Source organism: Tauraco erythrolophus, chromosome Z (genome assembly GCF_009769465.1).
Source record: "Tauraco erythrolophus isolate bTauEry1 chromosome Z, bTauEry1.pri, whole genome shotgun sequence".
Classification (NCBI taxonomy): Eukaryota; Metazoa; Chordata; class Aves; order Musophagiformes; family Musophagidae; genus Tauraco; species Tauraco erythrolophus.
In genome coordinates, this window is record NC_141496.1 from 38,988,080 (window position 1) to 39,002,451 (window position 14,372).

Consider the following 14,372-nt stretch of genomic DNA (forward strand, 5'->3'; position numbering starts at 1 on the left):
AAACACTGCAGAACGGAGCTTTTATAAGAGAATTAGTCCTCATCAGGATTATTTTATGGATCTGTTGAAGTATAGGGATATACCTCTGCACAACACACACACATGGAACACATTGAATTGAACATTTTCTTGATATGAATCTCTTCACTAAGCCTACTAATTTGCCAAAAATGAAATGTTTTGTAGAAAAGTTTAGATTTTATAAAATATAATATATTTTATATTTATTTATATAAAATAAAAAAATGAAAAGGGAAACATATATTTCCATTTTCCATTTTGAAATTATTTTTAATCATTCATTAATTCAACTACATTTCTAATTAGAAGTTAAAGTTACGCGTTTTTTTTTTTCTGTTAACTTAAATACCAAGTTTTATCCATGTTAGAAAAGAAGATATCTTCTTAGAAGGAAAAGTTTTAATTTTAACACAATCACAAAAGACTGAAGTAGTTACCTATTATGTTTTTTATCATGAATATCTGTAGGCATTCATAACTATTCATTAATGTTCTCAAAACTTTAATGTAGGGATCCCAGTTCAATATATCCTGGGATTTTTTGTCATGCTTATATTTTGTTCTTCTGATGAACACAACATACCGGGACTTTGTCTTGTGAAACTATATTTCTTGGATTATTAAGTGAATATTCTCCAAATAAGTGATCGCTCATATAAGTATCGTGAAGATGAAAGAAACGTTGTTCTAAAAATTCTGAAGAATTTTCTACAGTTTAAGGAACTGATAAATATAAGTACATGGGAAGCATCCATTTGTTGCAATTATGATTTAAACATCTAATAGAAAAATCTTGAGTAATTCACACATTTGCGGCTTTCTGGTTTTCTCTCAAGGCTTTCCTTCTCAAAGATGATTTATTTATTTATTAAGAATAATGCTAATTTCATCTGTATCCTAATCTGTGAAATGTTCACTTGTTTTTTTTTAATTTTTAATTCAAAGCAAAAAATGTCAACAAGAAAACATTTCAAAAACACCTTTTGTTTTAAAGAGCCCACTCATCTTCAGTTCAAGGGACTGGACATACAAATACTACTTAGGATGCCCTTAACGTGAAGGACAGAAGCAAAATATTCCAATAAATTCCTTGCAAAACAATGGAAAGATAATTTGATAATACTATGAGTGGATTATACTGCTTCTCTTCTCCTGATATGATCACTTACTGTAGCACTTTCCTTTGAAATAACAATTATAGTGCTCTGCTGTTACTAAGAAAAGACTGATGAAGGTGGATGTTGCTTTTCCTCTCAGTTATTGTCAGCTGCTGCTCTTTAATACTGAGCCCCACTGCCAGTGAGCATTCACAGCCTCAATTTGCAGGTGATCAGACTCTCCAGTGGTATCACTTCCTTTAGAAAGCAAAGTTGCTTTACAGGCAGGGCCCCACTTGGAAGAGTTTGACCCATAAGCTGGTAATAGAAATTAATAATTAGCAGAGATACATGAGGTTCTTCATCAAAGATTAAACTTGTGACAACAGAAATGGATGTTTTTCTTAATCTCAAATTTCCCTGTGCTAGCTGGAAAGGTAAAAATAATGATGCCGGTATGTAAGCAATCTGTAATTAGACATAATTTTCAAGAGCTAGAATAATAATTACGTTATCAGTATAAGAACAGTTGGATGGCTATGTCCTCTTGATTTCTCTAATAATGCTTACCAACTTTGCAATTGTGAGTACAATTCTTTTTCTCTGTCAGTCATCAAACTTTTTTTAAAGAACATGTAGATACACAGTTTGTCTTTTAGTCTTTCTTGTTGAATCTACCCTTCCAGGAGAGGAAAAAAGAAAAGCAAACAGTGATTGTCAACACAAAAATGAAGACACAGCTACTTGGTAGAGCAAAGAAATAACATTTGGATCATCAGTTGTCTAAAACTCTTTCCCATTTTGAGGACTAGCTTAGGTCTTCTGTGCCTTCAGTGAGTTACATCATACATAGAAGTATGCATGATGTGTCTTTGTCACATCAATAAACCCATTTGCAAGCTGATTGTGAGAGCAACCATCAAGAGGTGTTACCAATTTGTGGCATCCAAGTAACAAAACAGACTGCTTGAATTCCTACCAGTTTGTTACATTCAGAATCCTTTTTATGGACAAAAGCAAAACATTATGCATGCAAAGCCAAGAATTCATTATTAGTCTGACTGGAGCTTTAACAGCTTAATCCACTATTAGTCTGATTGAAATTATACTAATACTTCTATAGTTCAGATTAGAGCCAGTTGAAATGTTGCCTATAGAAATGTTCCAGTATCTATCCCTTCTTTCTGGTGCTATGCACATGTCGTGGGTTAGGCTACTCCGGCAACCAAACCCTACTTACCTCCCCCAGCCCCGGGGAGGATAAATGGGAAACCCGTGGGTTGAGATAAGAACAATTTAACGCAGATGGTTTAATACACAGTGTAGATGCTCACCACCCCCTCTTATGTGAAGCCCGTCTCGTCCCGAAGTTGCAATCCCAGACGAACACGAGGCCCCGAAATAGAGAGGGGGAGAGAGAGATAGTACTTCAAGAGTGGGAGTACTGGAAGAGAGAGGGAAAAAAAGGCAATAGAGCAAAAGCGGCGAAAGAGCCAAAGCACAAAAGCCCTTCTTTCCGGCTGCCCCTCACTTTTATACTGGGCATGACTCTGCATGATATGGAATACTAATTGGCCAGTTTGGCCCTCAATCTTAAGTTCCACCACAAATCACAAGGGGAATCGTGGCCCCCTTGTCCCAACTATGCTCCCCCCTTATCCCGCTGTGCTTCTACACTCCAGCCAGAACACGGCACACTGAAAAGTCTTTGGAGTTTCACTTCCAACTACAAACATCACCTTGCTATCAACATTCTTCTCAGAGTGAGCCTCTGAGTAAAGCCAAAACATGGAGTTCTTCTAGCTGCTAAAAAGAAGAGCTGACTCTGTCCCAGCTAAAACCAGGACAACACACCTCTGAGATCTCTGGCAGATGGCCTCTGCCTGCTGGGGGGTTATGAGAAGTCATCATCACCCTTCCCAGAGGCATTTTGATGTGTTTGTCAGCATGCCCTACACCTTTCCCTTGCATCACAAGTTTCCAGTCCTACTCTACGTCACAGTTTTCTATATAAAGTGAGTTGAGTGTTTCTATACATTGAGCAAATCTTCTGCATCCTCTTTGCTACTTCTAGTTTGCCCGGCTCTCAAGGTTGCATTCCTCTACTGACCACCAGTTGACTGCTGATTAGTTTTTTATATCCTCGGGATCTCCAGTAGTATCTAGTGCCTGCACCTTCATGTCCTCTGCCGTCATCCCATGCCTGTCCTCCTCCATGTCAGGTACATAGTCTTTAACAGTCTTCCAGATGTTCAGAACAAACATAGCAGTAAGAATTAGGCAATGCTTGATACAGCCAGATAAGATAATTCCAGAAAAAGTCCCTCATTACCTCAAAGCAAAGCTTGCGTCTTCCTGCAAGCAACAGCAATGACATATTTTCTGGGCTATGGCCATAGAAGTGAGTAGTTACTTCGGTGATCAAGAGGTCAGAATACACTGGGGAGGTGCATAAACAGGATAAGTGCAAGGATTATTTCTGCTTATGCCTTTTTGTAGTGCTTTTTCTTTTCCCTTCTGTTCCTGGACCCACTCATGTGTTAAGCTAATTGAGGGAAGTGAAAGATAAAAGCAAAGGAGTCAGTTGGAAATGTTGTGAGGTTAAGTCAGGCATCTCTATCTTGTTTTGAAGGGTGTAGGGGGAAGATAACAAAGACATTCAGCAGACAGCTCACGGAAAAAAAAAGCATTAGAAGAAAACCTCAAACAACCCACAAACAAAGAGAGAAGATATGACTATGGAAACAAAGAAGTACAGTACAATCCGCTGGAACGAGTGACAAAATTAGCAACAGCCTCTGACATTTTGGAGACAATCTCATAAAAAACATTTTTCTATCTCCAAAGCCCCCAAATATGAATGTTTCCTTTGAGCAGTCCTTCCTAACCTGAGGGAAAGGGCGTCAAGATGATTCTTTGCAATACCTCCCAAATCTAACACAAATGCTGTGCAAGAGGACACACTCGGTAGTGTAAAATGCAAGTTAGTAGCTTTCTGTGTTATATCCTAACCGTGAACCTGCCTGGCTGGAGGGTTGTCTCACAGTTTTAATTTGCCTAAAAATCCCTATTTACTTCTAGCCAGGCTTTCATTACAGTGATAATTCACTGATTATGTAGAAAAATCATGAAGTATGCATAGAATGATTGTCACGTGGAAAAAGAATGAAGCTAAGACCTTCCAATAATTACATTCGTATTTGAAGCTATATAGGAAAGGCTCAAGATATTCCTAACAGTATTCCCCAAGTCTTTCCCTTATTTCAGTAATTTCAATCTGTAGTTAATAGTTTCTGAAGTTGAAGTAAATATTCAAACGTTCATGTTTAAAATTTGGTTCTTAGGTGGCCCTTACAGTTTGACAATTATAGTTAGAACAATTTTAATGTGGGGACAAAAATATTGACAGGAAAAAGTACATGTGTGTATTTAACCATATATTGCTTAGGATCAGTATTGTTAGCTACTAACATTAATCATAGAATCATAGAATCATAGAATCATAGAATGGCATAGGCTGGAAGGGACCTTAGAGATCATTTAATTCAACCTCCCTGTCATGGGCAGGGACACCTCTCAACTAGACCAGGCTACTCAAGGCTCCGTCCAACCTGGCCTTGAACACCTCCAGACAGGGGACATCCACAACTTCACTGGGCAATTTATTCCAAAGTCTCATCACCCTTGTACTGAAGAATTTCTTCCTAAAATCTAATCTAAATCTGTTCTCCTTCAACTTAAACCCATTTCCCCTTGTCCTATCAGTGGACACTCTTGTAAAAAGTCCCTCCCCAGCCTTCCTGTAAGTTCCCTTCAGGTATTGGAAGGCAGCTACTAGGTCCCCCCAAAGTCTTCTCTTTTCAAGGCTGAACAATCCCAGCTCCCACAACCTGTCCTCGTAGAGGTGCAGAGCAGAGGTGCTCCAGCCCTTGGATCATCTTTGTGGCCCTCCTCTGAACACACTTCAACAAATCTATGTTTCTTTTATAGTGGGGACGCCAGAACTGGATGCAGTATTAGAGGTGGGGTCTCACAAGAGCAGAGTAAAGGGGGAGAATCACCTCTCTTAACCTGCTAACCACGCTTCTCTTGATATATCCCAGGATGCGGTTGGCCTTCTGGGCCACATGAATGCACTGCTGACTCATGTTAAGCTTCTCATCTATAAACACCCCCAAATCCTTCTCTTCAGGGCTACTCTCAACCCGCTCTGTGCCCAGTTTGTATTTGTGCCTAGGATTGGCCCGACCCAGGAGAAGGACCTTGCATTTTGTCTTGTTGAAGCTCATGCAGTTAGCACTGGCCCATTTCTCAAGTCTATCAAGGTCCCTCTGGATGGCATCTCTTCCCTCAAGTGAGTCCACGGCACCACACAACTTGGTGTCATCGGCAAACTTACTGAGGGTACACTCAGTGCCATCATCCATGTCACTGACAAAGATGTTGAACTGCACTGGACCCAGAACAGACCCCTGAGGGACACTGCTTGACACTGGTCTCCATGTAGACATTGCACCGTTGACCACAACTCTTTGAGTGCGACCATCCAGACAGTTCTTTATCCACCGAGTAGTCCATTGGTCAAATCCGTGTCTCTCCATTTTAGAGACAAGGATGTCATGTGGGACAGTGTCAAACGTCTCGCACATGTCCAGGAAAATGACATCCGTTGCTTTACCCACATCAACCAGCGCTGTAGCTTTGTCGTAGAAGGCCACTAAATTAGTCAGGCATGACTTGTCCCTAGTGAAGCCATGTTGGCTGTCACCAACCACTTGGTTATTTTTTATGTGCCTTAGTACAGCTACCAGGAGAATCTGTTCCATGATTTTACCTGGCACAGAGGAAAGGCTGACTGGTCTGTAGTTTCCCGGGTTGTCCTTGGTCCCTTGTTTAAAGATGGGGGTTATGTTTGGCCTTTTCCAATCTGTAGGAACCTCACCAGACTGCCAGGACCTCTCAAATATGATGGCTAGAGGCCTAGCAACTTCAGCTGCCAGTTCCTTCAGGACCCATGGATGTATCTCATCAGGTCCCATGGACTTGTGCACCTTCAGGTTCTCTAGGTCTTCCTGGACCTGATCTACTCCTACCCTGGGTGGTTCTCCACTCTACCAGACCCAGCCAACATCCTCTGTGATTTGGGTGGTGTGGTTTGAGTGGTTTCCAGTGAAGACTGAGGCAAAAATTTGTTGAAAATTTCAGCCTTCTCCATGTCCTCAGCAACCAGGTCACCCGTATCCTTCCGGAGAGGCCCCACATTCTCTCTTGTTTTCCTTTCTTCTCTCACATACCTATAAAATCCTTTTCTGTTATTTCTAATATTGCTGGACAGATTTGACTCTGTCAGGGCCTTAGCTTTTCTAACCTGGTCTCTGAGTACACAAGCAACTTCCTTGTAATCATCCTAGGTTACCAGTCCCTGTTCCATGCTTTGTGTATTCCCCTTTTGTATTTGATTTTAGCCAGGAGTTCTTTGTTTATCCATATAGGTCTCCTGGTGTTTTTGCCTAATTTCTTCCTTTTAGGGATGCAATGCCTGTGAACTTGGAGGAGATGATCCTTGAAAGTCAACCAGCAATCTTGGGCTCCGAGTCCCTCCAGGGCTTTATTCCATGGCATACTACCAAGGAGGTTCCTGAAGCAGCGAAAGTCAGCTCTTCTGAAATCGAGGGTTTCAAGCCAAGACTGCTTCAGCTGAGATGTTTCTCAAAAAAAAAAGGCTTATCCTTCAGAAGGAGTTATTTTTATAGTTTGCGTCACATTTAACAACAGATACAATGAGAATATTTTGACAGAAATCACATCTGTTTAAAAATTTCCTGAAAGAAGCTGGATGCTAGAAGTTTCCAAGTAGCAGCTGACTTCTTGGCAAAAAAAAGGAACAAACTGAATCCTCATGCAACTGATGATATTTAATATATTTGTATAATGTATTCCACTTTCAAGATGCCACACAAACATTTAGATAATAGTAGAAGGAACCTTCCAGTATATAGAAGATGATCCTAAATGTCTGCTTATTTTTTAATCCAAACGGTAAACAAACTAGTTTCTGCTTTCAATTATTTCAAAACCCTTTGCAAATCATGGAATCATAGAATGGTTTGAGTTGGAAGGGATCTCAAAGATCATCTAGTTCCAACCCCCTTGACATGGGCAGGGACACCCTCCACTACATCAGGTTGCTCAGTTCTGTCTCTGCTTCTCCTGTGGAGCACATCTCCTGGCCCACAGTCGTCCATCAGCCCATCAACCTGCTTCAGGATCGCCCATCACTCCAGAACCAGGTGGAACTATTTAGCCATGGAAGCAGGAAAGTCACCTTGCTCCTCATCTACTGCTGTATTGAACTGTCTCTGGGTGGTCACTTCAGATGTCCCTTCTTCTGTGGCTCTGAGGAACAGCTCATTGAGATCTGAGGGTTGGTTGTGTGGGTTATACCCCAAAAAATTACCAGTAGCACCAGTATAGACCCCCACACAAAGGTAAGCCCACAGGGGAGTGTGGTAAGAAGAGAAAGGGAGCAGCCTCCTTCTCCTGGTTGTAGCAGAGCTACTCAGAGCCACTGGAGCAAGGGTGAGACCACAGAATAACATGGTCATTTTTTGACCAGGTACAAACGATTATCATACTAATATAGATGAAAGATGTATAAAAGTCTTGGTCTTCTAATTCATACCTTCAAAGCCTAAGAGCTATCAGTGTGTTTCCTGAGGTTTTTCATACAGTAATATCATTAATTTATACTAACTACTCAGCCTACTTCCTATAAAAAACATACCTTTTAATTATGGGTAAGTCAATAGACAGGGTCACTTTTGCTGCCCTCAGGAAATAGACTGGTAACCTGGAAAAGAATTTATATAGAAGTCCTGTTTGGAAGTAATCAGGTATGACAAGACCATTTACCTAATGGAAAAAGTTGTGATTATCTCTAAGAAATGGCAGACAGCTTTATCTTTATTTGTAAGGGAAGAAGCTTTTAGAATTAAGACACCTCTTATTCCACACTAGACTATTGGTGAAATAAGACTAATTTACCAAAGCAATGGGAAGAAGACATTGCAAGAAGCTGTCTGCAATGTGTGTTTGTGTCATGGTTTGATGTGGTGGGCGAGGTTCTGGTGGCAGGAGCCATCTGTGGTGGGCACACCAGATCGAACTCCCAACCCCCTCGGGTCTTGAGCCAATCGGTGCTTCTGCGAATTGCCCTATTTGCGTCGGGATAAAGGAACTGGAAAGGTGTGCCTTTGCCCAGGAGCGAGGAGAGTGGAGGGGGGCACTGCCCCCCCATCCTGCCGCCCGACTGGGTGGCTGCCCGCGCCAGGCTCACACCACCCGCTGAAGATGGCGGCAGCGGAGCTGCTTGAGGAACTCGGGGAGAGCCCTGCTCCCGGGGTGCCCACTGGGCCAAGTTCACCCAGAGAGGACTGATATCTGAGAGAAACGGCCACACCAACACCACATCAGTGAAGATGGAACTGGACGAGGTTTGCAGGAGCTGAGTTTCCCCTGCAACCAGTGGCGAGATGGCAGGGGGCCCCCTTGCAGCCATGGAGATCTCGGTGGAGCAGAGACCCACTCACAGCCCGTGGAGAAACCACGTCGGAGAAGAGATGCCTGGGCCTGAGTAAGGTACGCACCTAGAATCTGTGGGACGACCCCTCTTGGTGGGGAGGTGTTTTGTTTAGAGGAGATGCTTGAGCCTGAGGACAGTTGTAAAGCATGGGCACAGGCAGAGAAGCATTTAGAGTCTGTATGACGACCCACGCCGAGGCGAGTGGCAACAACTCCCTAAGAATCCGAGACTGGTAAAGCCCACACAGAGCAATCCGATGTGGAAGGATTGCATCCTGCGGATAGGACTCACGCTGGAGAAGTTTCTGGATTTTCCTTGTGAGTTAGGGGACCCACTGGAGCAAGGGAAAATGGTGTAAGGACTCCTCCTCTTTTAAGAGAGGAGCGGAAGTAACAACATGGGATGAAGTGACCTGCACTCCCCCATTCTCTGTCCCCCTGCGCCGCTGGGGGGAGGAGGTAGAGCCGGGAAGAAAAGGAAAGGGGGGTGGAGAGGTGTTGTTTTTAAGATCTGGCCTTGTTTTCTTTTTATCCTCTCAAGTAACTGGTTTTGTTTCACTTTGTCCTTTTAAGTAACTGTTAATAAATTGTTTTGCTTTAAGCAATCCAAGTCTGTTTTGCCCAGGACCATGGTTGGTGGGTACTCCTTCTGTTCTTGTCTCGACCCTCAGTCCTTTTATTATATTTTCTCCTCTCCACTTTACTGGAGTGAGAGAGCGGCTGTGTGGAGTTTAGTTGCCGGATCGGCCTAACCCATGACAGTTTGCTTCTTTTGCCCTTGCAGAGATACCACTTAATTTTATTTTACTTGAGGGTGGAGAACAATTTTGTTCAAGGCTAGTTTGAGTTTCTACCACTTCCTGTAATCTGTAAATATCCAGAAAACAGTTTATTTGGCATTTTTCCTTTTCTTCTCGGATGGTCAGCATCATTGTTTTTAAGGACTGCAGTGAGACTACCTGGGAAGGCTATCAACAGGGTGCAAAAGAGACATCCAAAATCAGTGTTTTAGAAAATAGACAAAGAATAAAAAAAAGATTAAAGTGTTCATGAACTGTGTGTCACAGTGCTCTGCTCTTCCTGTTCATTCTATGGATAGATTTTGGTTGTCACAAAGCTTGCAAAGTTATTTCTTCAAACAAGTACTCCTTTTCATGTTCATTTAATAAAAACGTTACTAAGACATATAAATATTTTCACAGTTGGAGTCCATTTAAATAGATAAATTATTCCCATAAACAGTTGTCCAGAATCTTATTATCACTGTTTGATTAATGTATGCTATTATAATGACAACCTTTTCCAGAAAATGTCAAAGATTAACTCTTTTTGAACGTGCTGGAACTAATATTGATTCTGTCTGATTAAGAAACTAAAAAGTTGTCTCAGAAAAATCTAGATACAGGAATAATACAGTTATAAAACCGACACCTTCTGGTAAAGAAAGAATATAGATAGCAAATTCCTATATAAATGCTTAGATAATGTTGTCGTCAGCCTTAGACATTATATCAGAATTCAGTTTACTTTTCTAAAAGCAACTTAGACTAAGTTATTTTAACTTCAGTGCTATGTAAATTTGCAGCACATTTTCTGCACTTAATTTTGTGCTTATTCTTAGTTGGTGTGTCTGCATGAAAATAGCACCAAGGATCTCGGCTCTGGTGGAAAGCAATGGGTCTTGTCTGGTGAATCATAATGCAACTTGTTAATGAACCTGCCAGTGAGAATTCTGACCTTAGTAGAGTTTTAGCTTGAAACCAGTTTTTAAGTTAGCTGTAAAAAACTCAGCACTTAAAAGCTGAAGGTCAACATCTTTTTGTTGAGCTCAAAGGCAAAAGAAGTGAAAAAAAGTAAAATTTATCTTGCTGATATTAAAAGCTAGGTAAGAAGAAAGGTATACATACTTCTTAACTCCTCTCACCATTTAATCATGTCACAATTTGGACTAGCTCTAACAGGAATGTCCTATACCACTGCCCAAGGTCCCAGCAAATCAGAGGCTGAAATCTGAACCTCCTTCTACCTCCTTACTGGGAACAAATTTTCTTCAAGCTTTAAAATAAAAGAGAATGATACTTTGCCAGCCAGTGAAGTCCACATATCTCAGTCTTCTTGTGTGATTCATCTATCAAAAATGCCTTTTAAAACTCCACCACTCTGCCATCAGGTCTTTGTCATCAAGACTAAAGGTAGTCCCATATTAGCCCACCACCAGAAAGAAACCACAGTTAAGTTGCAGCATTAAAAAAAATACTTTAAGAGATTAATGACCTTTTCTGCTTTTATTTAGACACCTCATTCATTGCCTTCCTTAGCTCTTTTGTGGATTTATCCCTTAATAAACAGCTCTGAACCTTTTTCACCTTTGAACGTGCACTTACATTCCTTAATTACTTTTACTCTTTTGGAACCCTTTCATTAGCATTGGATAGAAAGTTATGAAGTATAAAGAATATGTAAAATCGGTTTTGCAATGCAGCACACGTTGTTCGGTGTCAGGGACCTACAAAAAATTCCTGTTAAAAAAAATAATTACATGGAAGTGAATTTTAGCAGAACAAGAGATATAATTTACAGAGTTATTTTGAAGTGAGATACTTTGAAGATCAAAGAGCTATGCCATTATAGTTTTTAATATAAGAAGCAAAAACCCAAAAAGATTAATTTATTTTCTAAACATTTATTTTTTTAATTGCAGTGCATAGACAAAGCTATGCAGAATCCATTTTTATTTTCCTCTACAAATACTTTAATATATTATAATTGAAAAGTAATTTTCTTTGGAAAAAAAATGAGCAAAGAAAAATGTCAGCTGATAGCTAAGTGACTCTGTGAATTCATTGCTACCTGCCATGTTAGATCTATCTTGTTCATTATGAAATATTGTTAAATTATGTTTATCTTTAGCATTTAAGATGGACAGTACTTTGTAATAGAGACAGTCACTAGTACAGCAATGTGTGAAACACTGTGTTTCATGCTCATTTTGTCAGGTATTAGCATGAAAGCAATATGTGCTTTTCAACAAAATAGGTATTTTATTTTGATAGTCATATGCACAGATGCTAACTTCTGTTGGTTTTAAAGCTGCCACACATCCACTCTAACCGACTTAACTAAACTGTCCTTCTGAAACCTGCACTCCACTCCAAACATTATAGATTGCTACAAGTTTCTCCAGACTGTAAGATAAGACAGTTATTTTATCATTCAGGTCACATTACAGAGCTTGCCAGTTTTCCCAAGTTGTTGGTGCTTTTGAGAAGGGAGTAGTTACAGACCTCAATGAAAATCTGTAAAACTCTGGAGTGAAAATAAATAAATAAATATACACAGAGAGGAATAAATAAATACTTACAAACTAAACCCACCTTAAGCTGGTTAAGCTGGCAGCTGAAAACTTCCCCAGAATTACAGGGTCATTATTTTGCCACTTAATTACAGAAACACAACAGGATTTTTACAGATTGCGTATGAAGGGAGTGAAAAAAGCCACAGTGTTGTGCAATATCATGGGTAATTATTAACAACGTTTATAAAACTTCTGATGATTTTGAGCCTGCACAGAGGCAATAAACCCCAAATATATGCATATATTGTGGAGAAGTGAAGAAAACATAATCTTTTTATTGTTCAAATACTTATTGAACTCTCTTTAATGGATACAATTTCTTTTCTTGTCCTACAACGTCTGTCAAAAAAAAACCCCGAAAATTTAACAATCAAAACACCCAAAAGAAACAATAAAAAAAATAGATTTATATTATGCTAACCTAAAGGAGTAAGAAAGGACAGTCTATGGCACCAGTCAGTTAGCTGGATCTTGTTTTTTTGGAGAGTGGGAGAGGAAAGACAACACACTACAGAAGAAAAATGGAAATGCTAGCTTGTATAGCTTTCCAAATTGTTTGGAGCACAAATCCTTGATTTCTCTAAGAGTACTTTAGGAAAAGAAGTAACAAAATACCCAAAGCCAACCAAAGTACCTTTTATATCTTTATTATTCCACACATGACAACATGCTATGTATACCTATTAGTGCAGGCAGTTTTGGGTACCCACAAATATACAGTTTGTGATTAGTATTGCCTAAAAGAGATTTTGTCCGGTGGATATGTTATTTACTTAATGTTGGCAATATGCATAGAGAACATCTAGTGTGCATGAGGTTGACTGCTGTTCAGTATTCAAGCATATACAGGAACATTGTCCATTACAGGCCACATGAATGGACTAAATAGCTGCCAACGTTTGTAATTTGTCTTCATTTTCCAGCATTGCTAAAGTGCCTATAAAGTTAAATATTTAACCACACTATGATTTCCAGAAACATGTAGGTCATCGAGAGGAAAATTCAGGGAAACAGTAAAAGATTATTTCTACACAGTTATATTCAAAACAAGAAGATGTTTTTTATCTTATCCTTCTCAGCTTTACCACATTGCTTATTGGCTATTAGATTTCATGAGTTTCAAGTCCCGTTATTTATTCATCTTATAAACTTGATGCTCTGTATCTGCTTGCCTGTGTTACCATGATATCTCACCGCCTTTGCGTTATGTATAACAGATACCTGTCAGAAGGTGCAGCACTGACATGCATGGGTTTTTCTGAATGCAACTATACGTGTGCTTACTGTTTGATGTGGTGAAACGTGCTGTGCTGTGTTTTAAATCTCCTTTTGTCATAAAGGATGGTACTAGCATAGCATGCAAAAAAATTTCTTCTACACTCTTCACCTCTCTTCAAGAAACAGCTAAGACTTTCTGTTTATTTTGAAAACTTCTGTCAATCTGATGGTTGGTTTTCTTTTCCATTTGGGGATAATTTCTGGGATCCCTCATGTCTTTAGTCCTTTCTTTTTAAGTTCTGAAAGAGAGGAACGTGTTTCAGAAATTTACAGTCAACGGGGTGGCAGGAAAAACTGAAAAAGAAGGAAAGTAAGCCATCAGAGGAGCAATATGGATCTCTGTTGTAACACAACACTGACTCACCTTGGGGTGCTGTATCTCTTTATTCTGTAAAAGCATGCAAAAGCAAAGAACTGCCTTCTTAGTGTTAGGAGGAACACAGATCTTCCTCACTTGTAGTCTCTCAGACTTGAGAACCTCCAGCTTAACACTGTCTTTGAAAGATGGTAAGCAGTTTTTCTGTCTCAGAAAAAGCCTGCTGTGATAAACAGGGACTCAGCAGCCCACTCATCACTATACATTACGGGCTTTCTACACAAGTAGCCATGAACCCAGGACTGGATAGGATTTACTGTGAAGGTGCTGGTCATTCATTACGCATGAAAAGCATGGGATTTGAGTTTTTATGGGTGGAAACAATGGATTTGTTAATCATAGTAATTAATCCTTTCACTGGGTAGAGAAAAGATGCAAGGAAAGCTTCACATGTGTCCAATGTGGATGATTTCCTTTCCCAGCTGACACCATGAGACAGCAGGAAATGAGGACCTGACCAAAGCTGAAGAATGAGAGTATTTGCAGAGAAACATCAAAATAAGGAAAGGGTCCCATCCAGTCATATCTTTCTGTTGGATCAACATCAAAGAGGATTACACTGCCAAGTCACTTTTGTTATTGCTGGCATTAACGTGTAGGAACAGAGCACTTCAGTAGTGGATTCCCTTAATTTGTAATTACAGTTGTAACCATGACTTCTGAG